The 16,201-nt window shown below is 38.5% G+C and overlaps 1 long non-coding RNA gene across 2 annotated transcripts; it reads right to left on the bottom strand.

The window, feature by feature from the left end:
• Positions 1-631: 631 nt before the first annotated feature.
• LOC131523883 (uncharacterized) lies at positions 632-15,388 on the bottom strand. Of its 2 annotated transcripts, XR_009266872.1 has the most exons (8): positions 15,305-15,388; positions 13,246-13,413; positions 13,071-13,159; positions 8,663-8,748; positions 7,198-7,301; positions 6,894-7,100; positions 6,643-6,736; positions 632-1,209 (listed from the first exon to the last, which is right to left on the bottom strand). It is a non-coding gene; the product is annotated as an uncharacterized LOC131523883 (long non-coding RNA). The 2 variants fall into 2 exon arrangements; XR_009266871.1 differs by lacking the exon at positions 15,305-15,388 and having other exon boundaries at positions 13,246-14,169.
• Positions 15,389-16,201: the final 813 nt, after the last annotated feature.

Below are 16,201 nucleotides of genomic sequence, written 5' to 3'. Positions count from 1 at the left end.
TTACAGTGCATTGATGTTGGATAATAGTGGTTGATTGCAGATCCTTTGTCCTGCATTGTGTGGTTTTGCATTAAGCAGGATTGTGCTGTGACATGCCTTATGAAGCACAAAATCACAAATAGGTTTTAAATTAAGATCTACTTGTGCCTGATTTGTATGTACTGTACATTTCTATTATTCATTTCAAAGGATAATGTTTTTGTAACTGAAATGTGGGTGTGTGGGGGGTAAGTTGTGTCAGTGGGTAACAAAGCCTAGATGCACAAGAAATGAAGTGATAAGCAATAATAGTAATAACAACAATAATAATGTCTCTTATGTTCACCAAGGCAGTAAAATAAGTAATATAGTTTAATATTATTACAATTTAAAATAACATCCATCTACTATATTTTAAAATGTAATTTATTACTGTGATGGTAAAGCTGAATATTCAGCAGCCATTACTCCAGTCTTCAGTGTCACATGATCCTTCAGAAGTCATTCTAATATGCTGATTTGCTACTCGAGAAACACTGAAACATTTCCTATTATTTATCAATGTCAAAAACAGTTGTGCTGCTTAATATGCTTCTGGAAATATTATTATGCGATGGATAGAAAATTCAAAAGAACAGAATTTATGTGTTTATAAGTCTTTACTGTCACTTTTGATCAATCTTATTGATGCCGATAAGAACTTTTAAATGATAGTGTGTATGTATATATATATATATGGCAAGATGGCATTTAAAATTTTACAGACATTTTTCTTGTAATTTCATTCTAATTTCATCTGATAGCTGACATCCAAAAATATCTTCTTGATTAGAGAGGACAATTTATGCATTAACCAAAAAAAAAAGAGACACAGCTTAGCCCACTCACTTATACTTAAATAAAATCCAGGTGGTTAACTGGTGTCTTTCAGGCATGAAAAACATGTAAAAATCATTTAACAGGTGTCAGATGATTGCAGTCAGTGATGTCCCTTCCAAAAGCCCCTCTTTATCACAGACAACAGTGGCGAAACCAGGCCCGAGCATCTCATCATCACATGGTGCCTGTGCAGTGAGTCGATCTGGTGCAGCTTCACATCCTCATTCATGCCTAAGCATCATAATGTGAGCTTACCGTACAAGCAAACGCTTGTCATCCATTTAGCCTCTTTTAACTGTAAAGCTTGCCTTACTCCCCACCAAAGTCAAACCAAGCAGGCATTCATCAGCTCTTGAGGGGAAAAAAAGAAAGACAGATAACATTTAAAGCCTTGCCAATTAGAATCGCTTGTTTCATGTCAGTAGAATAATTTAATGATTCATTTATAGTTACATTTTCCACCTCTACGATAATGAGGGAATGCATTCCGAACTAATAATATTACAAAACAGTGCCGAACACATCCCGCCGCTTTCAAAAAGAGGATGGCGAAAGCGTTTCTGGCTTGTCACATCAATTACACACTGCCATCCTAATTCACGCCACAAAAAAAAAAAAAAAAAGAGGGTGAGGGGAGGAATGTGAAGGGAAAAAAAATCTGGAATCAATCCAATCATGCACAATTGTGTATTATATAAGATAAGCAGACCAATTATAATAAGTCATTACAATCACTGGCAAACATATCATTCAGTTGTCATGCTGCTTTTGTTGGAAGCTGTCAGTTCCCCCCTCTCTTTACGCATGGCTGACCATGCCTGGTGGACTGTAACCATGTGGCACTGATGGCCCCCAGTACACACACACACACACACTCACCGAGCGAGAGAAAGAGGCAGGGGACTCAAGCTTGATCTATTTTCACCGGCCTTGGGGTCTGTTTCACACCCCCTCACAGAGCTGACAACAGAACTAACATGTGGAGGTGAAACCAGAGACGGGCTGCCATTACTTGACCTCCTGCGCTCCCGAGCATCCTGTTAAGCTACAACACACACATGTTAGAGGGAGGAGGCGCTGCCTGTGTAAACAAACCAGACAGGAGATGAGATGAGTCGGAGAGAACGAGCATGCCATTCAAGTAAATTAATAGATTAATTGTTTGCAATTAAACGATTTGTCTTAATTGAAAAATCATTGGTTGCTTGGTTGTGTGCGATCATTAGGAGTGAGCATCCGACCCCCCGTGCCCAGAGATCGGGGATAATGAGACTTGGGAATGAAGTGCATGATGGGGCATGGGATAAGCCGAGTCAGCCTACCACACAAACACACACACTCACTCTCATCTGACCTCTCTCTGGAAATGAGCTCCACACTCCAAGCTCTCATGGGTAATCATATATGGAGCTGCCCATGATGACAGTTAATTTGAAACTATCTGGCTACTCCGCATGCCCCCTCCTTCCCCTCTCCCGCCTGTCTGTCTGTCTGTCTGTCTTTCTCTTGCTGGTCGCTTCTTCCTTTGTCTCTTTCCTGCTTCCCGTCTGTCTCTATCTCCCAATGCTCCATTAGAGCCTGTTCTCCATGCTCCTGCAATCAAATTAATTCCCCACATTTTCCCGAGGAACCCCCATCGTTCTAGAGCTAATGTTTTTAATTCAATTGGAGCAATCCATATCCAGGCCCATTTCCTGTTTGGTTGTGCCAAAGAGCCCCTCCCTCGGGCGGCTTTAGAGAGCGCGTCTGCGGCATCTCGATAAAAGCGCACACGCGTGGGCATCGCACCAACGAGCGTGTGAGACCGCCTGGCGTGTTTACGTCGCTTCATCTAGACAACAATGAAAAGCGCCGCATTAAAATAAAAGTGAACACACACACACACGCACTGTGGAATTGGCTGGGATTCTTTATACTGTAGGGGAAATGCCGCAGTAGCCATTAATGTTTCACAACACATCTGTATCGCTGATATTTTTTTCGCCCCGTCTCATTGCCAAATAGATGAAGCGGGGGGAGGGGGTCCGCGTCTGTTTTGAAGCCAGGGAAACGGTTCGTGTGCCACTGGTCTCTGCAGGCACACTCTTTCCCCGTTCTCATGAATTAATCAGCGGATGTGTGTGTTTGTGTGTGTGTGTTTGTGAGTACCGGGTGGCCAGGATGATGCTGATATAATGAGCGGCGCAGGGACCGTGCCGGCGCAGAAGCGGCTCTGTCCAGCGTGCAGACCATCTTCCCCTCATGGCTTCTCAGCCCTACCCTCTCCCCGTGGAGCACGGCCATGTTTGGCCTCTCATTAACTAGATAAATATATCCATCCCTTCACCTCCCCCTCCTTATTCTCTTTCTCTGTTTCGGTCTTGATATTATCAGCGCTCTGATTAGCCGGCCTCAGCCCTGCGGTACCGCGGCAGGGTTACCATCCAGGCGGCGCGCACAACGCAAACGGCACTTTGGATTCTTTCTGTCACGTAAAACAGTAGGGCAATAACTAGACTAGAAAGACCTGGGAAGCATAGTAGTGTCAGTGGTGCTACACACACGTGTTAACTCAACGCGTCCGGACAGACACACATGTACACACACACACACACACACACACACAACTAAGGCTGCGGGGGTTGCTGGTGATTATTGTGAGATTCAACTGGGCTTTCCAATAGGCAATTATCTCAGTCAGAACACATTTGAATTAGAGCTGCAGGACAGGGTAATTACTGAGGTCAGTAGATAAGGCTCTCTCTCCCCCTCTCTCTCTCTGGTCTCAGGTTGAGTCTATAGATAAATCCCTGCAATGCTAAAGCTACATTGATTCAAGAACCGCCACAGGCATTGATCCAAGATGGCTGAGGTGTCACGCCAAGGGAGAACCGTTCTGCTCACCTAATGACACAATCAAGCCCAGCAGGCAGGCAGGCAGACAGGCACGCACGCACACACACACACACACACACACACACACACACACACACACACACACAGGAAGGCAATGACCTATCAAAGCAGTGACATGTCTGTATACATATCACATGTACATCTCAGATACTTCACCTTGGATATACAGCTTTTGACACTGTCAGTGCATGTGTTGATATAAGATGACTTAATTTGATCAGAATGGGACAGTTCTATCAAAAACAGAAAATTCTGTCATAATTTATATTTCACCTTCATGTCTTTCAAAACCTACACAAATTTATTTCTTCAGTGGAACACAAAAGAAAATATTCATAGCATCCAAGCTATTCTTTTCTGTACATCAAAAGAAGATTTTGAGTAAGTAATAAAATGTGCGTCACACAAAGCAATCATATGGCTTTAGGAGACTTGGAATAGTGTCATGAGAGCTACATTGGCTTTTTACTAGAGAGCCTATGGTCCCCATCTACTGTCAATGTATGGAAAAACAGCAGCATCAACATTCATCAGAACATCTCCTTTTGAGTTAAACGTAAGAAAGAATATGAATTGATAAACTGATAAAAAAAAAAAGTTTGCTGTACCATAAAACATACAGGTTTGAAACGAAAATAGTAAATGATACATTTTTTTACCAATGCATATTTTTTCAGTACTGTGCAATAAACATATTAACATGCAGAGTTATTATTGAAATATAGAAGGGTTTTACATAGTCAAGCTACAGTCTTAATCAATCGGTGTTTATGATACAATATGTAATTAGTTTTAAATACACATTCTGCTGTCTTTCATAGCAATTGCATAATGCAAAGGCCAACTGTAATTTTCTTAACATGCAAACATGCTGGATGAAGCTGAGCTATAATTGCATTATCTAGACTAAAGAGTTTATGTGACACTTTAAAATGATGAATGAATGCTTTAGTCCAACTGTAATCAAACTTTTAAAGTACGTGCAAACACACTTAGTGTGGGAGGGGATTGATGGGTCAGATAAACATTTAGTAACACACCATCACATATTTATTCTCCGTAATTATATAACAACACAGCAACTTATTTTATCTGCTCATGTTCATCCATATCCTAATTTTAAAATTGATTTTAACTCTTAAGAATCTTTAATCACCACTGAGAGCAGTAGTTGATGCTCGGCCTTAGCATAACAAAGAAAGCAGTAAAGCCTAAATGGCTTTTAATGAAAAAGTGCATTGAGTGAGAGAGCGAGAGAAGGGAGCAATGTACTCTGCACCAATGCATTGTGGGATGGAAGGTTTATATGCGACACCTCACCATTTCTCTTCGCCTGTGGCTCGTATGTTTATATAACAATACTGTCTCAATCATTCTCCTCAGTTGGTTGAAGGTTACCAGGGGCAAGAGGGGTAACAAATGGACCGGGCACAACGTCTGACAGATAGCAGTCTGAAGGCCAGATAATAGGCTGTCATAATGGACAATACAGAGAGAAAAACCTCCAGAGATCAGCCGAACCCGAAGAACAAGTAGGTTTGCATTATTCATCGTCCCTACGGAGGATTCGGCAGCTGCATTACATTAGACTCTTCATTACAGTGGCTGTATAATACAGAAAAAAAGCCACTTTAATGTAAAATATGACCAATTTTTTTTCACCAGAGGTTGGTTTGAGGTGGGGTAGAGGAATATTATAAGCTCTCTGGAGAGTTTAGTCACTACTTAAATGTGTCTGAGAGCTGACCTGCCCTTCGCTGCGGTAATAATGTGTTGTGGATTAAAATACGATTCCATCCACGACAAGAGGTTCTTGTGATCATTCTAATGATGACTGCCATGTGGCAGGTCCGGCTCCATAGCCGCCGCTGCAATCATCCTCCTTTAATAAGACACTTAACACCACCCCTCATTCTCTCGCACCTCTCTCTCTCTCTCTGTCTAGACCAGGCTGTGAGAGGGGGATTTGTTATTCAGTCTGTGGGTGCATTTGTCAGTGAATCTGTGGCATCAGAAATAGCAGAGGCTTTGCTGGGCTTTGGTGCCGTCTGCCCACATCAGTGTTCGGCTGCATTGTGAGACCTGTCAGAGAAAGTTTAGTCTGCGGCCCAGACACATGGCTCAAAATGCCTGTCTGCCATTTTAAACTGCCTTACATAACTTAGTGACACTTTCCAGTGAGGTTCAATCCGATGACATTGGTTAATACATTCGGTATGAAAGAATATGTGTGTTAACATGTTGACCAGCTCCAATAATATACAGAAGAAAAAACTGTAAGTAGGTGCTTATATGAAATTATAATTTATAAAATTCACTAGAAAGTGGTTCCTTTTACTTTCATTGTAAGTGCCTTACTGTAACTTTTTTTTTTTTTTTTTAAAAGAAGATGAGTCTTTTTTTTTGTGCCAACACAAATGCTGTCAATTTAGCTGAACCTCGAATATTTAATTTTGTAATGTCACAATACTATAAAAGTATTCTTAGTTGTTAATATAATGCTACAACACAAAAATGAAAGGTTCTTAATTTGTATGAGTGGTTCCATGAAGCATGTTTATATATAGGTTTACAGATAAGAACTGTTCACTGAAAGGTTCTTTGCGGAACCCTAAATAAATGTGAAAACACCTTTTTTGAACCTTTATCTTTAAGAGTTTCATGTAAAAACACATTTTTAGCCATAATTTTTCATTCTCAATCATCTGTCCAAAGAAATGCTGAAAAAACTACTAAACAAACAAAACAAAACACCCACTTCACTAATTGGTAATAGTTCAGAATTATTTATCCCCTGTCTGAAAAAAAGGCACGACTACCTGCCTATCACATTCCTCCAAGACACCCTATCTGTGTGTGTATGTATGTGTGTGTGTGTGTCTTTTGTACCTGCCCCTGCCGCTTCTATCTCCCTGCTCCTCTAATTAACACTGCTGTCTGGCTTTTTCCGACAGCGGGGCTTGTTTGCTGGTGAGTCAGTCCCCTTAGAGAAAAAAATAAATAAAGACGTGAGATTGTGTCTGTCATACCCCATCCAGCCTAACCTGCTGTCGCCCGCCTCACCTCTACTCTCTAATCATTTATTCATGTTGTGCAGTCACTCAGTTCAGTCAGTCAAGAAGGTAACACAACATCTTTACCTGTAAAGTTGTGCCAGCTGGCCTCAATGCTACTGCTATGACCTGGGTCAGGGTGTTGTGTTAGCATAGAGTTTATGCTCACGACAAATACAGACCACATGAACTTTAAGTTGGGTGACCAGACATCCTTGTTTTCTGGAATGTGTCCTTGGCAATGTCCACATTTTTTACTGCACATTCAAAACAGCCCAGAAAGTGAAATAACACCTATTGTGAGAAATATTGCACATTATCATTGTCACATACACGTTGTAATTTCATTTTCCATTTATGAAAAAACAGACAAATAAAAACTAAATTTTACCTCTGAAGTGTTAGCTTCTGACTTTTCTTCTCAGAATTGCAAATTTATATCTCCAAATTGTGAGTTAACTCAAGTTTATATGGTATCTCATAATTCTGACTTTTCTGTTAGAATAGCAAGATATAAACTCAGAACTACTGTATGAGGGACAAAGTCAGAACTGTGAAATAAAAAGTCACAAGTGAGTAGTAAAAGAATATGTTTTTGCAATAGTCTATCACAGTACTACATTTATCATGGTCAAAATACACAAAGTTTGCAGTTTGGGGAAACTTTTTGTGCAAAAGTTATGAATAAAATCTATAAAAACTAAACTACAAAAAATTTAATTCAAGGCACTTACAAATTCTTCCTCAGATATAAGAGAGAGAGGGAGAAAGAAGCAGAAATGAAAAAAGAGAAATGGAAAAGACAGACTCTCAGTCCCCTGAGAAAGCGGAGTGATTAGCGTTTCTGAAACATGAGCAGTTATTTAAAAATCAATGTATTGTCATTAAAGCTGAAGATTGTTCCCTGGGAGAGCAGGTATTGATCTACGCCTGTGCCCACTGGGTATCGACCGGGTCAGTAATTTGCTTCCAAACATATGTGAAGAATGGGGGTGTGCTACAATAATGGCTCTCCACTATTATTACTGTCTTACTCAGCAGGCAATGCACATTAATTACCACCAGTGAGACTCACTGAGAAACGTGATTACAGGAGAGACGAAATATGAGCTCATACCGATCCTCTCATCACTGCTACAGGGTACAAGTGCATCTGATTCTCTCGTGATAGTGGCGATAACGATTAAAAAAGATCTTTTAAACAGTTTTCTGTGTTTGATTCCATACGTGATCTCTCAAAGTTCTTGATTTTTGACTGCCTTAAATATGTATTTCATTCTGGCAGCACTTAAACCAAAGTAAGGCTACATTTTGACATCCATTTATTCCACCCTGGAGTGCTTTATAAAAGTGTGTGTTTGAATTTCAAAGCCCTTCTCTTTAATATAAAGTGAATTATTCACAAAACAAGTAGGGGATTATCATCAAAAGCATTTGGATAATGTAAAATTCAATGCGCCAGTCCTTACAACGCAAACGCAAGGGAAAATATATGCACAAATACACACTTGCTAACCAAAGATCAGCAGAATCTGTGCGGCCCCATGCCAATCAAAACCCTGAACACATCTCTCCCAGCTGATTCCTCAGAGCTTTCACTATGTTTCAGTGATGAGCTGTTAGTCTCTGCAATGATACATTATTTAAAGGAAATTACAAAGAGGTGATTTAATAAATACAGTTCTCTCCCAGGCAAAGACCTTGAAGCTTTGTGTTTATCTAATCCTTTGAGTTTGTGTGTGCTCTTTTACTGTTCTGCCTGCTAGAACAAAACCCAATCATTAAAAATCCCTCTTTAATATTCATAATCTCTTTTGAACTGTAAATTCCATCTGTAGTTTAAAGCGATGACTCACTCATAGAACTGCCTGTAATCCTCTCTCTGTGCCGGGTGGCTCTGAGCCTGGATGCAAAACAGGGCGACAGCAGGGCCGTATGAAAGCTATTGTCGATGGAATATGTTAGTGTGACAAACATATACTGAACAACATAAAGAAAGGCTATAGCTGATGGTAGCAGTCTAGTGTTATTCTTATTAGGTGGATAACACACTGTATTTATATGCAGCAAATGCCTTACAAGGATTTTAGACATTCTACTATATATGCATTATATTACAGCACCATATTCTACTATACAGGTGGATTTGCATGAAAATTATATAAATAATTTAAAAGTCACATAATTTTCACATTCACAAAATTCTCACATATAGGTCATATGCTCACTTTTTTACTTTCGTGCCATTGCCATGCTGACATTTCATGCCTTCAATTATTAAAAGTGGGAATTGCTACTGTGGAAATGTATTAAGTAATTTTGATAGATTTGTTTTTTTGTTTTTTTTGCAAGGAGTACATTTTAAAATTTCTTATTACTATGTAAATTATAGCATAAAAAATGTTTAGGAAATTTAAGCATATTTTCTTAAATATGCTTAAATTTCTCATATTTACTTAAGCAATTTACTAGGTGTTTATATATTTTCAATTTAATATTACGTTTAAAGAGGCTTCCCTTCAGAATGCAGTTAGCATAAAACTGTAAACTTTGAATCTGTTCCCATTTATCAACTTATATACCTAGATATCTAAATATAATGAATACTTGTTGCAGTATTGTCAGTCTGTCTCGCATTGTAACCACAATCATTTAAAGTGTGAGATTTTGCAATTTGTCAATAGATCACAATGGACTGTAATGAAGAGGAACCAATGAATGACATGTAAAAGAGACTCAACAATGAGGTCAAGGAAGTCTGACTGGGTCATATTAAAGAGACACACATATATTTATAACATTTTGTTCCAAAAATAACTATGTAATTGTATAAAAAAATGTAAAAAAATATATATATATTTTACTTATTAATTACTTCAACAGTCTTAAAATCTGTTTAATACATTTTTTCAAAAGCAAAATTATTCCAGTAAACTGATGCTGCTAAACTAACTCTCTAGAGAAGCGAACATACCGTTCTCTGCTTTCTGCTAAATGTCTGATTTATAATTAGATAATAAATGAATACCACCAAACTGCAAGATGCAAAATTAGATTAGATCAAATTAGAATTAGACAGATTAACACAAAACCTCTGTAGCAACAGACTGATGAGTGCTCACTAATCACACAGCATCACTACGTCTGCACCATCCACCTCTTGAGCACGCAACCTGTCGTGTCATAACGCATTCAATGCGCCGAGTTATTGCCAGCCATTCACATTACCAAAACTCGACTACAAAAGCCACATCAATCCATAAAGCATTTATTAGAGGTTGCTCCATTTGGTCCCCAAGCAGATGCTATTGTAAAGTGTAATGAATTCATTATCAGGGTTAAGGTGGGGAGAAGGGCAGCTGAGGAGCTCTGTAGTTTTGAATTGGTTATTGGGGGCTTTATCTGTTCCTCACTGCTGAGAGGGAAAAGCCAGGACACATATCACAGGAAATGAAAGAGCTGAATCTTCAATCGAGGTGGATAAAAAATGTATCAAAGGGAAGATAAGAGAGGCAGGCCATGAAATATCCTCCCTGAGTGCTTTGGGATTTTACATGGATATGCGTATCTATGGATACCAATCAGTTGTGCACCGTGACCCGCGATTGAGAGAAGATGAAAAAGTAGAGTTTGGAGATTCGTCGCTTTTCCTCCAACGGCGCCACAGCAAACTTCCCCCACAATGCACCAGCAGGCTGGTGGGAAGCTGTAGTTAGGTTCTCCCCCAGATGGCAGAGACCCAGGGGTGGCACGGGTTGTTGTTTTTGATGAGCTGTGCATATACAAAAGCTGAACATCTGGAGCTGCCATGTGGCCCCTCCATTTGGCCAGACTCACACCTCCCCGAGCCAGATGCACCCAAGCAACTGCGAGCTAAACAGCATGAATCATTCATAGGCGAGAGACGTAAACACACACACGCGCTCACACATCCATGCCGTGCTCACATGGGAGGCCCAACAACGACTTTGATTAGACTTCTAAAAAGCCATGAATATGCAGCAGGCATTAACGCTGTTAGGAGAGACTGATTTGTCAAATTGTCCATATTTCATTAAGATGGAGTAACACCCTGAGGGCTTGATAATTAAAAAATAAAAAGGAATCCGCCATCCAATTGCCATGTTATCTCAATTATTGAGCTCTTGTGTGCTTAATTAACACTTAGCAAAGAGTTAAGAAGTGGTCGGCATGCTCGATGTAGTTGAAGGGAATTACGAGAAGGTGAGTCGAGACGGGCGGGGAGAAGGAGACAAAGAACAGCGATTCACACTCCTTGTCATCGCAGTCGGATCGTTCTCGTCGAGCTTAATTACAGTTAAAATGAAGCGACGTGCTTGCTTACAAATATCTAATCACTCGAGCGTAAAAGTCGCTAGAATGCGAGCGAGGAGATGAATGAGGTACAGAACGAGAAGAAAAGCTAATGGCACACGGCCAGCTGTTAATAAAGGAGTGTGTTAAATGCCAACTCAGTCCTGAGAGATATGAAACCCTCAGAAACGCACAGGTGTTGTTATTTATGGTTTGGGGCAGCTGAGAGCATTGTGCGGGTACCGTTTAATAATTTTAAGAGAAATTGCAAAACCGGTCTCAGATTTAAAGGGCATATGCTTCTGCAGTCGCCAGAACAGAGGCATTCGTAGCACTGGGAATAATAGGACCCTAGAAAGGGAGAGGAAAACAGTTATTATTAATGAAAAAGTTAATAAAATCTAATATAACTTGGAAAAACTGAAACTAAATTAAAACACTATTAAACTCAAAAACGAACTAAAATAAATTAACAATGGCCTCAAATGAATTTGACCTGTCTCACTTATAATATTGTTCAAAAGTTTAGGGTCCTTGAGACTTTTTTTTTTTTTAAAGAAATCAATACTTTTATTCAGCAAGGATACATAAATTTAATCAAAAGTAAGAGTAAAGACATTTATAATGTTCTATTTCAATTTTTTAATGTATCACAGTTTTCAGCACCAAATCAGCATATTAGAATGATTTCGGAAGGATCATATGGAGTGATGGCTTCTGCCATCAAAATAAATAAATAAATTGCATTCTGAAATGTTTTAAATTAGAAAACAATTATTTTAAATCGCAATAATATTTTACAATATTACCGTTTTTTACTGTATTTTCAATCAAATAAATACAGCCTTGGTGAACTGAAATCTTATAGACCCCAAACTTTTGATATTAAACATGTAACACTAGACTGTTAAATTATACCAGTTAGCAAATTAACATTGGCACCCCTAAGAAATAAAACATAATAAAAATTGAAAATGAAATCAACAATGCCCAAGTGAAAAAATGAACAAAAACGAATGGACAAATTTTAAGTAAAATGGAAATAAAAGCTAAATTGAACAACCTTGGAACAAACACATGAAGCAAGGTCACACAGGTAGTTATGAGCTGGAACGTGCAGGAAGACTGATAGAATAATGTAAACATGGCTGTATGGAGCATCATTATCTATATTTCTCTCTATAAATTTAGCTCAACTTGAGCCGTGAGCACACTGTGCCCTTGGTAGTGATGATGATGATGAAGGCTAGCAGCGGTGTGTCATTAATGAGCAAGTCTCAAGAAGGTGGACACGTACAGATAGAAAGAGCGTTGCCACCCTCAGCAGCATTTGCAGCATGTGGTGAGTATGCCACTCTGCTCTAATGAGATGAGCTCTCTACACTAATTAACTCATCCATAACTCTGAGCACTCAATTAATCATTATAGCCAGCTAATTGAAAATAGATAAAGACTGACAAATGTTTAGTCCTCCTCCGAACGTCTCGGCAAAGATTACGGACGTGTTGTGTTTTATTCAATCAATTAAAATAAATCAATTCATTTTCATTTACGCCGGGATTCCTTAACGACTGTATTTATCCCAGTTCGCCTGTGTTTTTTTTTTGTTCACTCAACGCCTCATCAGCCCGTCTCTGCGGCATACAGGATTGTGCCTGCGCATTCATATCAATTAATGTGCCAGTCTGATGATGGACAAGGACAACGGAAGGATTTGTTAACCTTGCTCCTCGGGACACGCCAATTACGCTCCAGCAGAGCCCCTTAATGAAGTCGATGGGATATCAATCTGTTTACAAATGCCCGGCGACCAGCGAGAGCGAACCGCAATAAGCTTTTAAAATGGACATTTCGCATCTCCCATTGTTATTTATTCATAGAGCAGGTCTACGGTGCATAGAATATCGCAGTGTGATTACAAAAGGCTAGACTGGGTGGAAACAGTTGACCTATGTGGACGAACTCGGAGATAACTGTCCTCATGTGACCCCGTCGCTGATAATCTTACATTACAGTCAGCTTCGGTTGCAGCTCAGACCTAGTAAACAGAAACACACCATTGAAACATGCAATAAAAATTCACTTAACGTGGTTTCTTTAAGAAGACCATCAATCTGAGATTACCTTCCACATTTACAGGTACCTAAAAAAGTCTTAAGTTCCAGATATAGACTCAGCGGTGTCTGCCAGATCAAGGTCACTCTCGGCTGGGGCCGACTCTGACTTCACCGTCTCATTCTGCAGTCAAAGTGTGCTCCTGGTTCTCCATCTCTGGAGCTCTTCCACCGCTCACTGTGAAAGAATAATTATTTAGTCCTTTCGTAAGCAAACCATGTCCCCATTCACGTATTAATCTTTCATATGTTTCCAAGATCTAGCCTTCTGTAATCCCATCTGTATAAGACACAACAAAGCAGAACAAAAGAGAGTTTGCCATGAATAATGTATTGTTTCTCTCATAAAAGGCTTTAGTTGCTTCTGTTATGTTTCACTCTTGCGGGGAGAATCTATTGATCCCTTGTTTTTTTTATTGGGCTCTACAGTGCTTCCGTTCCCTTTATAACAAATGATCACACTACACTGACTTTATCACAACACAAACACAGACACATGGCCAAAAGAAAAACAATTTACGAATGATTGCAAATTATGAATCTTACCAGCAAACCGCAGATGAGCACAATGATTTTTAATTACAATCAAATTAGGGTACTTAAGGGACATGGCCATAAAGAGACTTCATTCTTAAATCTCTTACCCCAAACACTTTGCTATGAAAAATAAATATGGTATGATCCTAAACGACAGTGCGCAGGCAGGGACAAATGTGGGCCTGTAAGCCGCATACGTCAGAGCGGCCGAATGAGGCAAACAGCGCTGTTAACAAGAAAGGGCTTTAAATCAGGAGCAGAGAGTACATTTCCTGTGAAATATTAATGTGGCAACCGTGTTTGTGTACAGGGGAACAAAGGCCAGAGTGTTGTACATCAATGGCTTGACAGCACTGCTGGCTCCACAGGCCAAGAACTGCTTATTCATACCGTGACAGGGTTTGAGAGAGAGTGTGTGTGTGTGTGTGTGTGGGTGGGAGGGGGGGTAGGGTGTGTGAGGAAAGAGAGTCATTTATTATATATAGAGCTGGTGGAGCATGTTCGTGGTCTGCAATGTGCGTGTTAGTTTACAAAGAGTGGTTTTCAGTAAACTCATAAAAAAAACTCGAAGGGCTGGAGAGCGGAAAGAGTTGGTCAAGTAATTGCTTTCAGGCTCTAAAATTCACTCACTTTTTATATTCTAAGGAAAACACTAATTTTACACAGCTAATATACAAGGAACAATTCTCTTATTAAAGAATCACAAGAATCTTTACCCTACGGGCTGCAGTGCAGTGCATGAAAATTTCAGCATATGAGAACTATCTGTATTTTTGCCAGCATATCCAACATAAATATACTCTAGTACTCAAAATATAACTGTTGAAAATATATTCTAATATTACATGATAACAATCATAATTAAATTTGATGGACAAACAGAAATAGAAAGTGATGTGATGAATGAATTAGCTCCAGTCAAAAAAATCATAGGAGACAGACCATTCATAGAAAATCATAATATTCAATATGACGGATTTTGGAACTGAAGTCCTGTGTTTTAGCTACATAACCCAGTTTTGATAGAGATTTTGTTCTAGAACATGCACTATAGGTGGACGTAAAAGTATTATTTGAATATTATTTATACTACTGTATTATTGTATATATTAATATATATATTTTTTCATTTTCATTTTAGTACTTTTTATGTGCTTTTGTCATTTTATTGGTTGTTTTAATTATTCTACATAGCTTTAATATATTTAATTTCACTAAATTAAATTAAACTTAACTTAAATTAAATTTCAGTACTTCAACTTTTCAAATTTATGCTATTTCACTTTACATAATTTAATATTAATATTTCAGCTTTATTTTTTAATATAGTTTTAGTTAACAATAACAAGACTGTACCATAAGATTTTTTTGTGTGATATGAGCTAATGAAGCAAAAAGAAGCTAAATGTATGATAGCCGAATATGGACTGATACTTTGTTGTCAGATTTTCTGATCTGTTGGTGTGAAATATGAAATGTGTAATCCTGATCAATAGTTTTGGAGTAGACATAGCATGCCTATTATTACCTACATACAAAATAGCAAATAGTGCAAGATTTCCAAGATGGCTGCTGAGTAACCTAAATGGACTTATCTCTGGTTCAGGTCCAGGGTTATGTCAGAAACGGGTACCCAAGAAGATCTGAAATGAAAACAGAACACTGTCAACAGTGTGCATTGAGTTTTACAGGAAGCTAATTTTGCAACACTATTTCACTAAGATAAAGACCACCTGGTTCAACACCTCTGGACGTGGAACAGCCTGACCTTTACTTCAACCTGCGAGGACACAAACCAGCTTTTTTTTTTTTTAAACCTACCATGATTATTTAAAGTTAAATTGAAAATAAAGGCTTGACATCACAAAACCCAACAATCTCTATGTGTCTGACTCACCACCACAAGTGGTACAGCTAGAGTACAATAATGATGCTGCCTTTCTAATTACACCCTCTATATTGGTAAAGGGATAGTTCTACCAAAAATATACTCATGAAGTCACGATTAACTCACCCTTATGTTGTTCCAAACCTGTTTATATTATTTTCCACTGTGAAAAAAAAAAAATATATAAAATAAGGATAAAAGGAAGATATATATATATATATATATATATATGCCAAAATATTTTTCATGTATTTACATTGTATGTAAAATTCCCATCCATTTGGAGAACACCGTTTTAACTAACTAATAAATAAACTCAAATAAAAATTAAAAGGGTAAGATTACGTCATTTGAATCAATATTAAAAATTGCAGCATTCAAAATGCATTTATTCAAATTTCTTAGAATGAGCATAAACCTGTATGTTGTGGAAATTAAATTTATTCAGTTAAAAAGTATGAAAATGGTTTAAATATGGCTGTGGAACAATCAATATTCAGTTAGTTAAAATGTATGAGACTGCAACTAATAGAATTTATGA

Source organism: Onychostoma macrolepis, chromosome 18, assembly GCF_012432095.1.
Source record: "Onychostoma macrolepis isolate SWU-2019 chromosome 18, ASM1243209v1, whole genome shotgun sequence".
In the NCBI taxonomy this organism is placed as follows: domain Eukaryota; kingdom Metazoa; phylum Chordata; class Actinopteri; order Cypriniformes; family Cyprinidae; genus Onychostoma; species Onychostoma macrolepis.
The sequence above is the reverse complement of the archived record's forward strand: the minus strand, read 5'-3'. Positions and strand labels throughout refer to the sequence as shown.